The sequence below is a fragment of the Muntiacus reevesi genome, chromosome 20 (assembly GCF_963930625.1).
Source record: "Muntiacus reevesi chromosome 20, mMunRee1.1, whole genome shotgun sequence".
NCBI lineage: Eukaryota > Metazoa > Chordata > Mammalia > Artiodactyla > Cervidae > Muntiacus > Muntiacus reevesi.
In genome coordinates this window covers 41,204,429-41,222,134 of record NC_089268.1, presented here as the reverse complement: position 1 = coordinate 41,222,134, position 17,706 = coordinate 41,204,429, and the positions used below count along the sequence as shown (strand labels likewise).

At 39.5% G+C, this 17,706-nt stretch overlaps 1 protein-coding gene across 12 annotated transcripts in view; it reads right to left on the bottom strand.

Moving 5' to 3' along the window:
- The window catches only part of ATXN1 (ataxin 1), a 403,803-nt gene that overhangs the window by 141,873 nt on the left and 244,224 nt on the right, over window positions 1–17,706 (bottom strand). For 2 of the 12 annotated variants that reach the window (XM_065911937.1, XM_065911939.1), the window contains one exon: window positions 11,359–11,543. The exons of the other annotated variants lie outside the window; for them this stretch is intronic. The gene's annotated coding sequence lies outside the window, so the exon portion shown is untranslated. The remainder of the gene's footprint in view (window positions 1–11,358; window positions 11,544–17,706) is intronic. 12 annotated transcript variants of the gene reach the window in all.

Sequence of the window (17,706 nt, the reverse complement as noted above, 5' to 3'; positions counted from 1 at the left end):
TTGGCAAGGCACCCACAATCAACCATCGCCGGCACACCCAAGCATCCGAATGTTTCTCCTTCCACCTAGCGGTCAAGGGGTTCACAGGGCAGGAAACAGGGCTGTCTGGAATCTCAGGGAGAAATAAAGTAAAGCCTTGGAACAGGAAGGGAAGAGGAAGAGGAGACTAAAACTAATGAGGAAGGCATGTGCTGGGGACACGATTATTTGGTCCCCACCACCCAGCTCCCCCGCATGGCTGGTCTGCAGTGTTTAGTGTGTTGATGTTTGCAGGGCTGTGAAATTTTCCACTTGGCCATCTGCCATTTCCACCCACCAAGGATAACATGACAGAAGTGGTATGTGGAGTTCTGCTGACCACTGCCAAGGACAGACCCTCTAGTCATCTGCTGCAATCCAGGGAGGCCCATCCACATGGCAGGCAATACCAAGTCATCTGCTGAGTCAGAGATCTCCGTTGTGTTCTTGTGCACTGGTTTTTGGAACTCAAGTAAAGGCCCTTTCATTTCAGGTGAAATTCCTCTTGGTAGATTGAACCTAGGCTGGTCTTTGGAGAGAGATCAAGCCCTGAGCCTTTGGAGTGGGAGCACTGACTCCAAGACACTAGACAACCAGAGAACTAACCCTAGTGGGTATCAAATAGTGAGAACTCACACAAAGGAAACCACTTGAATACAAGACTGGGCATCACCCAACCACCAGTAGCACCCTGTGCAGGACACCTCATCTAAACAACAAGCAAAACAAAAACACAAACCTAATCATCAGCAGACAGGATTACCACCTCACTCAGCCTTGCCCATCAGAGGAAAAACAAACAAAAACTCAGCACAGATTTCACCCTACACGAAGCTTACACAGACCAATGGACCAACCTTAGAGGGCAGAAACCAAAAGGAAGAAAGAATTTAACCTTGAAGCCTGGGAAAAGGAGACCTCAAACACAATAAGTTTAAAAAAAAATAATAATGAAAAGGCAGAGAAATACTACACAAAGGAAGGAACAAACTAGAAACACAGAAGTCCACATAAATGAAGAGGAAATAGGCAAACTACCTGAAAAAGAATGCAGAATAATGATAGTAAAGATGATCAAAAATCTTGAAAACAAAATGGAGAAAATTCAAGAATCAATTAACAAAGACTTAGAAGAATTAAAGAATAAACATACAGAAACAAACAACACAATTACTGAAATTAAAGATAATCTGGAAGAAAACAATAGCAGAATATCTGAAGCAGAAGAACGAATCAGTGAGCTGGAAGATAAAATGGTGAAAATAACTTCTGAAGAGCAGAATAAAGTAAAAAAGAATGAAAAGAACCGAGAACAGTCTCAGAGATCTCTGGGGCAATATCAAATTCATCAACATTCGAATTATAGGGGTCCCAGAAGAAGAAAAGAAAAAGAAAAGGTTTGAGAAAATTTTTGAAGAGATTATAGTTGAAAATTTCCCCAACATGGAAAAGGAAATAGTCAATCAAGTCCAAGAGGCACAAAGAGTCCCATACAGGATAAACCTAAGGAAAAACATGCCAAGACACACACTGATCAAACTAACAAAGACTAAACACAAAGAATATTAAAATCAGCAAGGGAGAAGCAACAAGTACCATACAAGGGAATATTAAAATCAGCAAGGGAGAAGCAACAAGTACCATACAAGAGAAACCCCATACGCTTAACTGCTGATCTTTCAGCAGAAACTCTGCAGGTCAGAAAGAATGGCAGGATATATTCAAAGTATTAAAAGGGAAAAATCTACAACCAAGATTATAGTACCCAGCAAGAATTTCATTCAAACTTGATGGAGAAATAAAAAGTTTTTCAGACAAGCAAAAGTTAAGAGAATTCAGTACCACCAAACCAACTTTACAACAAATGTTAAAGGGACTTATATAGTCAAGAAATACAAGAGAAGCAAAAAGATCTACAAAATCAACCCCAAACAATTAAAAAAAATGGTAATAGGGACATATATATCAATAGTTACTTTAAATGTAAATAGATTAAATGCTTCAAACAAAAGACACAGACTGGTTGAATGGATACAAAAACAAGACCCATATATACATGCTGTCTAAAAGAAACCCGCTTCAGACCTAAAGCCACATAGAGACTGAAAGTGAAAGGATGGAAAAATATATTCCATGCAAATGGGAAGCAAAAGAAAGCTGAAGTAGCAATCTTCACATCAGACAAAATAGACCTTAAAATAAAGATTACAAGAGATAAGGAACGACACTATATAATGACCAAGTGATCAATCCAAAAGGAAGACATAACAATTGCAAATATCTATGCACCCAACATAGGAGCACCTCAATACATAAGACAAACACCAGCAGACATAAAAGGAGAAATTGACAGTAAAACAATAATAGTAGGAGACTTTAACACCCCACTCACACCAGTGGACAGATCATCAAAACAGAAAATTAAAAAGAAAACACATCTTAAATGATACATTAGATGAGATGGATCTCATTGATATCTTCAGGACATTCCAACCAAATGCAGAAGAAAACACCTTCTTCTCAAGTGTACATGGAACATTCTCCATGTGATTCTTGGGTCACAAATCAAACCTCAGTAAATTTAAGAAAATTGAAATTGTATCAAGTATTTTCTCTGACCACAACACTATGACTAGATATCAATTATAAGGAAAAAAAAACTATCAGAAACACAAACACATGGAGATTAAACAACACATTTCTAAATAACCAACAGGTTACTGGAGAAATCAAAAGGCAAATCAAAAAATTTCTAGAAACAAATGACAATGAAAACATGACAACTCAAAACCTATGGGATGCAGCAAAAGCAGTTCTAAGAGTTTGTAGCAATACAATCCTACTTCAAGAAACAAGAAAAACATCAAATAGACAGCCTAACTTTACATCTAGAACAACTAGAAAAGGGACCAAAAAAAAACCCCAAAATTAGTAGAAGGAAAGAAATCATAAAGATCCGAGTAGAAATAAATGAAAAACAAATGAAAGAAATAATAGAAAAGATTAATAAAACTAAAAAATGGTTCTTTGAGAAGACAGACAAAATTGACAAGTCTTTAGCCAGACTCATCAAGAAAAAAAGAGAAGAATCAAATCAACAAAATTAGAAATGAAAAGGGAGAGGTTACAAGAGACAATGCAGAAATACAAAGGATTATAAGAGACTTTTATGAACAACTATATGGCAATAAAATGGATAACCTGGAAGAAGTGGACAGATTCTTAGAAGAGTTCAATCTTCCAAGACTGAACCTGGAAGAAATTATGAACCCAATTACAAGCATTGAAATAGAAGCTGTGATCAAAAATCTCCCCCCCCCAAAAAACCCAGGACCAGATGGCTTCACAGTAGAATTCTATCAAACATTTAGAGAAGAGCTAACGCCTATCCTTCTAAAACTCTTTCAAAAAATTGCAGAGGAAGGAACACTTCCAAACTCATTCTACAAGGCCACCATCACCCTGATACCAAAACCAAAGACAACACACAAAAAGAAAACTACAGACCAATATCACTGATGAACATATACACAAAATTCCTTAACAAAATTTTAGCAAACAGAATTCGACAACACATCAAAAAGCTCATACACCATGATCAAGTTAGGTTTATTCCAGGAATGCAAGGATTCTTCAATATATGCAAATCAGTCAATGGGATATACCATATTAAGAAACTGAAAGATAAAAACTATATGATCATCTCAATAGATGCAGAAAAAGCCTTTGACAAAATTCAGCACCGATTTACGATAAAATCTCTTTAAAAAAGGGGCATAGAAGGAACCTAGCTCAACATAGTAAAGGCCATATATGATAAGCCTATAGCAAACATTATTCTCAATGGTGAAAAACTGAAAGCATTCCCCCTAAGATAAGGAACAAGCAAGGGTGTTCACTTTCACCACTATTATTCAACATAGTTCTGGAAGTCCTATCTACAGCAATCAGAGAAGAAAAAGAAATAAAAGGAATCCAGATTGGAAAAGAAGATGTAAAGCTCTCACTGTTTGTAGATGACATGACACTGTACATAGAAAACTCTAAAGATAGAATCAGAAAATTACTAGAGCTTATCAGTGAATTTAGCAAAGTTGCGGGATACAAAACTTAATACACACAAATCACTTACATTTCTATATACTAACAATGAAAAATCAGAAAGAGAAATTAAGGAATAAATCTCATTCAGCATTGCAACAAAAAGAATTAAATATCTAGGAATAAACTTACCTAAAGAGACAAAAGAACTGTACACAGAAAATTGTAAGACACTAATGAAAGAAACCAATGATGACACAAAACAGATGGAGAGATATTCCATGTTCCTGGGTAGGAAGAATCAATATTGTGAAAATGAGTATATACCAAATGCTATCTACAGATTCAATGCAACCTCTATCAAATTACCAATGACATTTTTCACAGAACTACAACAAAAAATTTCACAATTCATATGGAAACACAGAAGACCCCAAATAGCCAAAGCAGTCTTGAGAAAGAAGAATGGAGCTGGAGGAATCAAACTTTCTGACTCCAGGTTATACTACAAAGCTACAGTCATCAAGATAGTATGGTACTGGCACAAAAACAGAAATATAGACCAATGGAACAAGACAGAAAACCCAGAAATAAACCCAGGCACCTATGGGTACCTTATTTTTGACAAAGGAGGCAAGAATATACAATTAATTTTGGAAATGAATCCTTTGTCAGTTGTTTCACTTGCTATTATTTTCTCCTATTCTGAGGGTTGTCTTTTCACCTTGCTTATAGTTTCCTTTGCTGTGCAAAAGCTGTACAAAAATAAGCCTCTTCAATATTGAAGCCTCTTCAATAAATGGTGCTAGGAAAACTGGACAGCTACATGTAAAAGAATGAAATTAGAATACTTCCTAACACCACACACAAAGATAAACTCAAAATGGATTAAAGACCTAAATGTAAGACCTGAAACTATAAAACTCTTAGAGGAAACCATAGGCAGAACACTTGATGACATAAACCAAAGCAAGATCCTCTATGACCCACCTCCTAGAGTAACAGAAATAAAAACAAAAGTAAACAAATGGGACCTGATTAAACTTAAAAGCTTTTGCACAGCAAAGGAAACTATAAGCTGAAAACACAACCCTCAGAATGGGAGAAAATAATATCAAATGAAACAACTGACAAAGGATTAATTTCCAAAATATACAAGTGGCTCATACAACTCAATGCCAGAAAAACAAACAACCCAATCAAAAAGTGGGAAAAAGACCAAAACAGACATTTCTCCAAAGAAGACATACAGATGGCTAACAAACACATGAAAAGATGCTCAACATCGCTCATTGTTAGAGAAATGCAAATCAAAACTACAATGAGATATCACTACACACCAGTCAGAATGGCCATCATCAAAAAGTCTACAAACAATAAATGCTGGAGAGGGTGTGGATAAAAGGGAATGCTCTTGCACTGTTGGTGGGAATGTAAATTGATACAGCCACTATGGAAGACAGTAGGGAGATTCCTTAAAAAACTAGGAATAAAACTACCATATGACCCAGCAATCCCACTCCTAGGCATATACCCTGAGGAAACCAAAATCGAAAAAGACAGATATATCCCATTGTTCATTGCAGCACAATTTACAATAGCTAGAACATGGAAGCAACTTAGATGTCCATCGACAGATGAATGGATAAAGAAGCTGTGATACATATACACAATGGAATATTACTCGGCCATAAAAAGGAACTCATTTGAGTCAGTTCTGATGAGGTGGATGAACCTAGAACCTATTATACAAAGTGAAGTGAGTCAGAAAGAAAGATAAATATCATATTCTAACACATATATATGGAATCTAGAAAAATGGTACTGAAGAATTTATTTTCAGGGCAGCAATGGAGAAAAAGACAGAAAACAGACTTTATGGACATGGGGAGAGGGGAGGAGAGGGTCAGATATATGACAAGAGGAACATGGAGACTTAAATTACCATATGTAAAATAGACAGCCAACGGGAATTTGCTGTATGGTTCAGGAAACTCAAACAGGGGCGCTGTATCAATCTAGAGTGGTGGGATGGGGCAGGAGATGGGAGGGAGGTTCAAAAGGGAGGGGACATATGTATACCTATGGCTGATTCATGTTGAGGTTTGACAGAAAACAACAAAATTCTGTAAAGCAATTATCCTTAAATTAAAAAAAAAAAAATTAGAAAAGAAAAGAAATGAGGATCTAAAAAAGAAAAAAAAGAAGTGGCACCTGGAGGCCCTTCTGGGAAAGGGCTGGTGATTTTTGTTTGTTTGCTGCTTTTAAAGAAAAGACCTGATTGAGTGTACTCTCAGTATCTAATTATTTCTTGAATCTGGATTTCTTGCTTTTTTGCCCCCCCCTTCTGTAAGACAGGGCCAGGAACAACTTCTCCTGGGCCAATATTTTTCAAGGTATTTTGACGTGTGTACTTTTACAGAGTGTGACTTACAAGAGTGGCTTTGGGGATGACAAGAAATAGAAGTTCAATACTACTCTAGAGTCTTGTTTGCTTCCCAGATAAATCATTCACAAGCACCAGCCGTATTTTCCTTTCAAACTCGCAAGTGCTCACTGAATAAAAATTGGAATCCCAGCATTAGCATGGTCGGTAAAGAATATTTTTGAGGGAAGAATGTGATCTCTTATCTTAAAAAAAGAAGCAAGAACGAATAATACCAGATCTTAGGTTTAGAACTGGCAAAACAATGACAAGCAGACCTTAACAAAGCAAAAAATGGGAGAGAAAAAAGTGAGGATTAAAGAGAGAAAGGAGGTGTCTTCTGTGAAAATAATTAACCATGACTTTTATAGTGAATTCAGCTTACAAAGTGTCTTCTTTCTTTTAAAATAGAGGTTGTAATTGACATAAAACACTGAATTAGTTTCAAGTGTACAAAGTGCTTTCTTCTTCATTCATTCATTCACTGGACACATTTTTTACTTAATGCTTACTATACCCAACAGGTTCTTTATTCATAATGGTGAACAAAACAGACAAAGGACCAGGCCTTTAAGGACCTCATTGCCTCAAGAGGAACAGACATTAAAAAATCAGAGCATATTATTTTTAACATATGCATACAATTAAAAAATCAGATAGGTATCACGAAGGACAAATAAACACTGTGATTTGCAATCACCCTATAATGGGTTATGTCACTTAGAAGGAGAGTCTTTCTTACAAAAGCAACACTTAAACAGGGAAGTAAAAGATGAGCAAGAATTACCAGGCATCAAATTTCTAGGCAGAGGAAACAGCTTCTGCATTATGTGATCTCACTAGACCTGTACTATTAGTTTCTGTTATTTCATCCTTTTCCCCCCTGGCTATTTCAAATGAGTCTCCTTGATCAAAAGATAATCAACAGAACGTTCTCAATACCTTCAAACAGGAAAACAATTCTTCTTTTCAACTACTGGGCCATCAGAGCAACAAACACTAGTAATTTTTGCTAGGGGAACATCATCAGTACAGATATTATACTTAATGTGGCTTCCTAATACATCATAAATAACCCCATTATCACAATGAAGTAAAGTGAAACTCCCTCTTCATACCCACATGCCACAGCTGGAGTTAAGAACTATCCCCCGAAGGGCTAAAATCAGATCACATTACATGTAAACTTCTTAAAAAACGAAACAAAACAAAAAACACTTCTGACCACCTTCTATTAGGTTCCAAATTGTCTGGCTTCCTCTTGACTATTACAACATCTTTATTATTTCTTTCTTGGCTAAAATGGCATTTTTGTCTACTTTCTAGAGTGTCTGTGTGGCTTCTCTTTTGGTTCTCAATTTGGTATCTATTTACCCAGGTAAGCAGCATGGTATATAGAAATAAAAAGTCTCCGAAATACTGCATTCGTCTGAACCGTCTTCTTGTTCCCTACCATCCCAGAACCGCATGGTGCATCAAACTAAAAAGCCTCAGAAATATTGGGTTCATCTGAACTGTCTTCTTGTTCCCTACCATTGCAGAACTGGTACCACTTAATTTTTTCACTAAGGAAAATCAGTAATTTGCTTTCTTCATCCTACAAAATGAAGGCATCCTCAGACAGGCTCACTCATGTTTTTCCATGAATGGAGTAAGTTTGAAAGTCTGTTTGAAACAAATAAGCCAAACTTCTGTTTGAGTCTCTTTTTACTAAAGACACCAGATGAAATGTAGTATATCCTACACATTTGGTTTTTCCTATAAACCCAAATATCAACAACCTCTCAAGTTCAAAGTCGTGAAATATAAACCCTCACTTTGACTCAGTAGTTCTGACAAGCTTTCACAAATTCGGGAATAAAAGAATGAGCAAGAAGCAAAACTTGCCCAGTTGTCCAAAACTCTGCCATGAGACCTGGGAAATTATGCCAGGCTGACAGTTTCATCCTCTGTCCAGAGATGAAAGTGACACAATGTCAATTTCTCCTTCTCCTAACTGCCCACAGCACTTACAGCCTCTACCGCGGGTTCTCTTCAATTCAGCACTCTGTTATACTGTCTTTTTATAGTCCACTGGATTGATTTAAGTCTTGAAAGGCGCAAAAAGTTTACAAGCTCCTTGATGAAAGAAACCTTGCCATGACCTTCTTCTGCAGCCTCCTAAGAGTGTCCAGTAGAAGAGCCTGAATTTAAATTAAACGATCCATATCCAAAACCAGTTCTACGACTTCATCCTTACGCCAAAGGAAGCGCGGCTCTCAGCTATGTCAACCCTTCTCACTCTGTCCTCCAGGGAGGGACTTAGGAGGTCCCATGTGCCTGTCATCCAAAGGAAAGCCCTGCATGAACCTGAGAACAATTAAATTGTAACTTACCCTTCTCTCTTCTATTCTTCAAATCTATTCTTAGTCACTAATGGCTTTTGAACAGTTGCCATCTCCTTTCAAGATCTGCAGTCCCCTCCCCCACCACCAGGAGCCTTTATCCTTGATTTTCCTAGCTTCTCAAAAGCCATTGTTAAGGAAAGCCTTGTAGTATATGAAGGAGAGATGAGCATGCTCGGAGGCAGTGGTTCTCAAACTGGAAGTGCTATCAGAAACACCCGGAGAGCGTGTGAAACTGTGTCTCTGGGTCCCACTCCCCTAATTTCTGATCCAGTAGGTCTGGGGTGAGGTCAGAGAACTTGCACGTTTACCAAGTTCCCAGAAAATGCTGATGCTGCTGGTCCAAGGACCAGGCTTTGAGAATCACTACTCTCAGCCTCAGTCTTTCTGTCAATGACACAGCCGTACAGAGACTAAGGATTTTTTTTAGTATATTTAATCACTATAAGATGATTATGTTGGAAGGAATGATACCTGTGTATTCCAAAGAAGTGACAAATGACCAAACCACTCCCAAACCCCATACCACTTTAAAATCTGGGGGAACTTTTGGGGACTCTTTGTCTCCTACTGGCTCAGGTCCTGTTGGGGTCAATTCTGCCCTCTGTCCCTCCTTCAGTCTTCTACCAGAAACTTCTTCACAGCCTACAAACATACTCAATCATTGCTCTCCCCAGACTGATACCTTCCCAAATCTCCCCCATTCACCATAAAACATGTTAAAGTGTAGTATAAATTCCACACTGTATTTCATCAGGTACCTCTTAAACCTGTAGAGTTTGATTTCAACACTTCAAAAGTAAACTTCTCTTTTAAAGGTCAGGGATGCTTTCCTGTCTTCTAAATGTAGTGGCCTTTTCCTGACTGACTCTCTTATAACACTTGATAAAGGAATTCCTTAAAATTTCACTTTATTTAGGACTAGAACTTTTCCTAAACAGCATCTTTCTAGAATATGACCTTTACCCCATTTTCTTTGATATTTGGGCTGGGTCAACCTCATGCCTTGGGTTCAGAGATGGGCATATGCAAACTATCATATACAGGATGGATAAACAAGGTTCTACTGTATAGTCAGGGAACTATATTCAATATCCTGTGATAAATCATAATGGGAAAGAATATTAAAAAGAATATACATATATGTACAACTGAGTCACTTTGCTATACAGCAGAAAATTACAACACTGTAACTCAACTATGGGCAACCCTGATAGCTCAGTTAAGAATCACCTGCAGTGCAGGAGACCCCAGGTCAATTCCTGGGTTGGGAAGATCTGCTGGAGAAGGGATAGGCTACCCAGTCCAGCAATCTTGGGCTTCCCTGGTGGCTTAGGTGGTAAAGAATCTGTCTGCAATATGGGAGACCTGGGTTCGATCCCTAGGTTGGGAAGATCCCCTGGAGAAGGGAAAGTATTCTGGCCTGGAATATGTATATAAAAAGAATATACATATATGTACATGAGTCACTTTGCCATACAGCAGGAAATTAACACTGTGAATCAACTATACGTCAATAAATTTTAAATAAATAAAGACAGGCACGTGATCTAGGCTTGGAGAATCAGAATACGTATCTCTCTTGTGATGATGACTGGATCTAGGTAGGGATGGGCATGAACCAAAGGCCCCTCTCAGACTGACTGGAACTAAGAGTCAGGAAGCAAGGTCTACTCACAGAGCTATTTTTTTTACCACCAGTGAAACCCGCATGAGAATGAAGCTCTGCAGTATGGAACGAGGTTGAAAGCCAGGACGTCTGAGTCCTGGGGATAGTGACTTCCCTGGGATTTGGCTGTGCCAAAACTCAGATACATCCCTGGATTTTTTAGTTGTGCTGTGACAGACAAAATTCTAAAGTAGCCCTCAAGATTGCCCGGTCCCCTAGTGCACATGTACTTTCTCTGAGATATTTAATCAAACACAATCTGGGTGCTGCTGCTGTGAAGGATTTTGCAAATAAAATTAAGGCTGTAAATCAACTGACCTTAAAACAGAAAGCCCATCCTTGGTGGGCCTGGTCTAATCAGGAGAGCCCTTCAAAAGAACAGGCTCTTCCAGCAATGAGATCCAAAACACAAAAGGTCACACCGAGGGAGAGGGGGGAACTCCGTGTGGCAAGAAACTCAAGATGGACACAAGGAGCGAAGAGTGATGCTCAATGCATTACCAGCAATAGAGTTACAGTCTCAGTCTTACAACCTACAAGTGAGAATCCAAGGCATACCTACCAAGACCCACTCAAGTCCTACTTCTTCCATCACTTTTTCCTTTACATCCTCCTGTGCTGCAACTTTCTCCATCAGAAGTATTTTCTGTTTGTTTTTGGAGGAGAACTCCTATCATTTTGATTTCTTTTCCTGAGGATACCAATCACTTTATTCTTTATCCTCAAACAGGCACCATTTCTCTAGACAGACTGTAGTGAACTCTGAGAAGGTGGGGTAAGTGACATAATGCCTTTGCCAATGGTAAGCCTTTGACACATACTTGGTGACTTCACTGAGAATGTGTTTTCCTCTGACATGTCCTCAAGTCTCCTCACTCTGTGAGTTCCTCTCTGGTGACGTGTAGAAAAGTCACGACAGGAACCAATATGGAAACTGCTCCGCCAGTCAACCACAGAGCCTCTTTTCCCAACTCAGGACTAAAGGCTGACTCCTGGTATTTTCATCCTGAGGGAGGAAGAAGAACAGCTACTAACTACAGAGTTCAGAAATGCCTCTTCCGGGTAAGCTCAGACCAGCAGGTCCAGAGTTCCTGTCTGTACCCTGCTCACAAAGGAGCATCTATGGCGGTCGTGGGAAGGGGGTGCCCAATGGCAACAGAACTTCCCCAAGAGTATAGGTGTCCAGTCAGATTTCAAGTAGAGCTAGAGGGAGTTGACTGTAGTTCAAACCTAGGGTACTCTGAAGAATATGACTCGTTCATCACATCATGCCATCCTTTTCAATCAACCAATCAATAATTTGTTTAATTTATCCATTGTAAAATCCTTTTCCAAACTGGCAGTCCATGAATATCTAGCATGCACTTGTGGATATTCTCCCTGATATTAACTGGTTTGTGCTTAGGTAATGAAAACTAAAATTAGCATCTACCGAAAGAACACATAATCAGAGAGAGAAACATGCTGGGAAAAGACCCACGATGAAACTTAGAAAAAAGCCAAAAAACTCATGCTGATCCATGCCACTGTTTCCTAGGATTAGCACAGCTTATCACAAAAGGTAAGGCTCTATCCACACACATATAGACCTGGCAGGTGTCTATATTTGTATGCTGTTTATATCTCCTTACTGGTATAAAGCAAAGTTTGCTAAGAAATACAATTATGCATCCAGAGAAACGTATGTCTGCATATCAAGAAGTAAAGGAAAAAAATATGAGAAATATCTAATCTGCACTGAACAGCCATAGAATGATGTTTCCAGGAAATTAGGATTTTAAAGATCAAGATGGCATGTGCTCCTTATTGACAATTCCTCCCCAGCCTTATTTGTCTGATACTCTGCTTTCAAAGGGGGTTGCTAAGACCCAAGAGAAGGCACTGTGGCCCAGGAGTCAGAACAGTCTAGATGAAGAAACTTAAAGACCATACTGTAGCTCTGCATCCCCTGGGTTGCAGGTCCCTTTCAGGCTGCCAAGAGCCATCACACACCTTCTCCCAGGAAGAGTTTTATTCACCCCGGCTGGAGAGTCTGGGTGAGAAGTCTGGGTGCATGCTGCAAAAGTGTCTGATAAAAATGGCAAAGGCAGGGACAGAACCTGTTTGATGCCTTGATCGCTTATAAACCATTTATAAACCATTGGCTTCCCTGGTAGCTTAACTGGTAAAGAATCTGCAAGCAATGCAGGAGACCCCAGCTAGATTCCTGGGTCAGGAAGATCCACTGGAGAAGGAGTAGGCTACTCAGTCCAGTATTCTTGGGCTTCCCTTGTGGCTCAGTTGGTAAAGAATCTGTCTGCAATAAGGAAGACCTGGGTTTGATCCCTGGGTTGGAAAGATCCTCTGGAAAAGGGAAAGGCTACCCACTCCAGTAATCTGGCCTGGAGAACTCCATGGACTCTATAAGTCCATGGGGTTGCAAAGAGTCAGACATGACTGAGCAACTTTCACTTTTTTCATAAAACATGAGCTATTACAGTCCCTGAGTAGCTATTGTGAACAGTCCCCCTGGCTTTACATTTCTTTCTGTTTCTGCTCTATTTTCTCTCCTTTTAATAACAAAATCAGTAAAAATCTCAAGAAAAAAAAATTCCAATATGTTGCTCTCATTCTCTCCTCACCATAATATTACGAATAGTAAGATAGTACCGTCAAGTATTTTATCTGGCCTGACTTCTCAAAACACCAAATGGCAAGTCATAGTAAAATGACAAGACAAAATTTGCATACACTCTCCAGCCCATCCTTTTGGACAGAAACAAGGAACAGAATTCACCACAGGTATTAAAATTCTGGAAGCACCCTATTAAAGCCATGATTTCCTTTTCATTTAATTTCATTTAATGAAATGTTTTACGCAAAAGCAAAGTTCCAACTAGAACCTCCAACCATGCTTTGGATACATGTCTACATATGGCTGAGCCCCTTCATTGTTCACCTGAAACTATCAAAACATTGTTAATAGGCTATTCCTCAACACAGAATAAAAAGTGAAAAATAAGCCAATAAAAATATATTAACCTTTTTCACAAGTCTCTGATGCAAAACAGAGGTACTTCTCGACAAAGAGGCTATTGAAAACCTCTTCTTTTGGAGGAAGCTTAATAAAACTAAGCTCGCTTAAAACTGAGATTTCAATGGTTTCATCTGACACACCATGGAACAGAAATGCCACTTGGCATTAAATCTGGGGATTACCTGTTGAAACACCAAAGGCAGGTAGACTTTGATGTGGGTTACTTGGTACCGAGAAAGTACCAGTAAACACAATTATCCTTTTCTTTGTATTACATGAAGTTGAAGATTTGATATGGTATATGGAGCTAAGATTTGTTGCGTGGAGGGTGGGGGGAGGGAGGGTGGGAGCAAGCATACACAATCCTGCTTCAACTAGTTACAAGCAATGTTGAATAACAAAGTACCTCCTATTCTGTAACTGGGAAGAATCTTTGCATTTTTTTAAAAAAAACTTTTCATTTTGTATTGGGGTATAGCTGATTAGCAATGTTGTGATAGCTTCAGGTGGAGAGTAAAGGGTTTCAGCCATACATATATATATATATGTATCCACTCCCTCCCAAACTCCCCTCCCATCCAGGCTGTCATATAACATTGAGCAGAGTTCCCTGTGTTATACAGGAGGTTTTTGTTGGTTATCCATTTTAAATATAGCAGTGTATACAGGTCCATTTCAAACTCCCTAACTATCCCTTCCCTCCATCCTTCCCCCTTCCTGGGCAACCATAAGTTTGTTCTCTATGAGTCTGTTTCTGTCGTGTAAACAAATTCATTTGTATCATGTCTTTTTAGATTCCATGTATAACTTAGGTCATACGATGTTTCTGCTTCTCTGACGGACTGATTCTGTCAGAATGACGACCTCTAGGTCCATTCAGGAAGAAACTTTATGTTTTATTACAAGTAAATCACTAAAGATGTGTTGCCTATAAGCTTAAAATATACCTATCAGGCCATCCCTGAGAATCCTGGCTCCCAGGTAATGAGCATTAAGCTAAGCTCACACGAAACAGCCAGACCAGGTCCTCCTGTGAATGACTGCAGAAAGGACAAAATTTACACATCCCCTCCAGAGGCTGACCTAAACCAGGAAATGTTTGACTTTACTTCCTCCCTTTTTAGAGTAAAAGAAGTCTGAATTCTAACTCAGTCAAGATGTTTCTTTGGGACAGGAGTCCACCATCCTCTCCATCTGCCAGTTCTCTGGATATCAAAGTAACTATTCCTTTCCCCAACAACCCATGTCTGAATTTATTGGTCTGTTGCCTATGGAGCACTAGGAGCTTGGACCCAGTAACAATTCCATTTGCTACAATGTCAAATAAAGGGCAACTGTCAACTATTCTTTTCTAAGCAACAGGACCCCAGCAAGATACAGCCCCAGTTGACTTTCAGAGTCCTGTGCCAGACGATCACATTTCATGAAAAATTACAGGAATTTCCTTAGATAATGAGCATCTTAAAAGTGTCCTATATCTCTTTAAAAACAAATACTTAAAACTCTTTAGAAGTAGCAACACCTGGGGACTTCCCTGGTGGTCCAGTGGCTAAGACTCTGGGCTCTCAATGCAGGGAGGGTCCCAGGTTTGATCCCTGATCAGGGAACTAGATCCCACATGCCACAACTAAAGATCCCACATGCCATAACTAAGACCTGGCACAGCCAGATAAAATAAATAACAAATATTAAAAAATAAAGAATTAACAACACTTGGACACACGCCTCTGGAACCCACATGCTAGGGAGTGGTGCACCCCACTACCTACTAGAGGAAACAGTAACAGACATTCTACCACCACCTTCGTCTGCCAGGTTTATGGGTTTATCCTAATATCATGGCTCAGGGGATTCTCACACTTAGAACTCCTCACATATCAAAAGAGGAGAAAAATCTCTCGCTCCTTAATTGTTTTGTCGAATGAGCTCTCCGAAGTTCATTTTTGTTACCTTTTTCAGGCAAAATAAGAGGCCTTTTACAAAAATTCTATTGCTAAAACAATGGAATTCTCCTAGGAATGACTTCGTTATGGAAATGAAGTGACAGCTTCTTTTATCTAGCCAGGCAGAAAGTCTGCATTTATAAAAGGCATTCAGAGCACTCAAGTGCTGTGTGTGGGAGGACAGAAAATGCTATTTTTAATTCAGATCGCAGCATTCCTCCCATACAGGTCTTTCAGTATAATCAGAATCATAATAATACTGATCTAAAAAGAAAAAAAAAAAAAAGATTCCCATTTCTGCTGACCCCAGCAGAAAAAGAATGTGGGGAGGGGAGGAAAGGGGGAAAAAGAAATTAAGAGAATGTTGAATACAGCTTCCTTCCACTTTTAGACCACTCTGTAGGCTCTGAAATCAACCTCCAAGGCTATCAGAGCTATTATCCAGAATGAAAAGGACTAAAGCTCTGTGAGTAACAGCCTTAGATCTTCTCATACAAATTTACATTTTGCTACCTGTGACTTTTACTGTGCTGAGCTTGCAGGAATCACCAACGGCCTGCCAGGAAAGGTTAGGCGGGTTTTCCCATCTGTCCCTAAGAGCTTACATTCTGTGGCGATGCTGTGGGGGATGAGTCCATTGTAACCCAATTTCCAGTTTTAGAAACTGGAAGGCCTCATGGGCAAAGCAGGAGGCACCCGAGCTGCCGGGTGGGGGTGAGCAGATGCAGAACTTCCCAGGTGGGGTGTGGAATCGGCAGAGGAATCTTATACACGGCTGCTGGATTTCTGCTGGCTCTGCTGGGGACCAAAGCTTGAGGAGTGATGAATGAGATTCTGGGAAGAAGTGAAGACCAGTGTTCTGGTCCCTGCAGAAGCTGACATTGGAGGGGAGAAAGCATAGGATGAGAGTCGAATTACAAAGGACAACTGATGGAAAAAGACCCTTCAGTAATAGCTAAGCCAGGGCTTAGGTTTGGGCTACCAGATGTGGGCTTCCCTGGTAGCTCAGCTGGTAAAGAAACCATCTGCAAGGCAGAAGACCTGGGTTCAATCCCTGAGTCGGGAAGATCCCCTAGAGAAGGAAAAGCCAGCGCACTCCAGTACTGCTGCCTGGGAAATTCCATGGACAGAGGAGCCTGGTGGGCTACAGTTCATGAGGTCTGCCATGACCTAGAAACTAAACCGTCACCACCACCAAGGTGTTGGTTTACAATCAAAAGTGCAAAATTGAAGAACAGATGGGGTCAGAGAGAGAGTTTTTAACTGAGGTAAAATTCACTTAATATTCACCATGTTAATCATTTTTAAAGTGAACAATTCAGTGGCTTTTTATTACACTCATGATGTTGTGCAACCATCACCATTATCTAATTCCAAAAGATTTTCATCACCCTGTCCAATAGCCATAAAGCAATCATTCCCCATTCCCTCCTCCTCCCAGACCTTGGCAACCACTGACTTGCTTTCTGTGTCTACGGATTTGCCTGTTCTGGATATTGCATCTAAATAGAATCATACAATACGTGGCCTCTGGTGTCTGGCTTCTTTCACTGTGCATAACATTTTGAGGATTCATCCATGTTGTTACATGGATCCAGCACTAAATTCCTTTTTTGGCTAAATATTGGCCACATTGCATGTGTATACCATATTTTGTTTATCCATTCATCAGTTGATGGACATTTGAGTTGTTTCCACTTTCTGGTCATTATGAAGAATGCTGCTATGAACATTCCTGGACATGTTTTTGTTTGAATGCCGATTTTCAATTCTCTTGGGTATACACCTAGAAGTGGAACTGCTGGGTCACGGTAATTCAGTAACCTTTTGAGAAACTGCCAAACTGTTTTCCATAGTGTCTACACAATTTTACAGCAGTGCATGAGGGTTCCAATTTCACTATATCCTTGCCAATATTTGTTATTTTCTTAACTTTTTATTATGGCTATCTTGATGGACATAAAGTGGTATCTCATTGTGGTTTTTATTTGCATTTCTCTAACCACTAAAGATGTTGGGCATCTTTTCAACATCATTATTGATTATTTGTATTTCTTCTTTGGAGAAATGGGGCTGCCCTCATGGCTCAGACAGTAAAGAATCTGCCTGCAATGCAGGAGATCCTAGTTCAAACCCTGGGTCAGGATGATCCCCTGGAGAAGGGAATGGCTACCCACTAGAGTATTCTTGCCTGAGAATCCCATGGACAG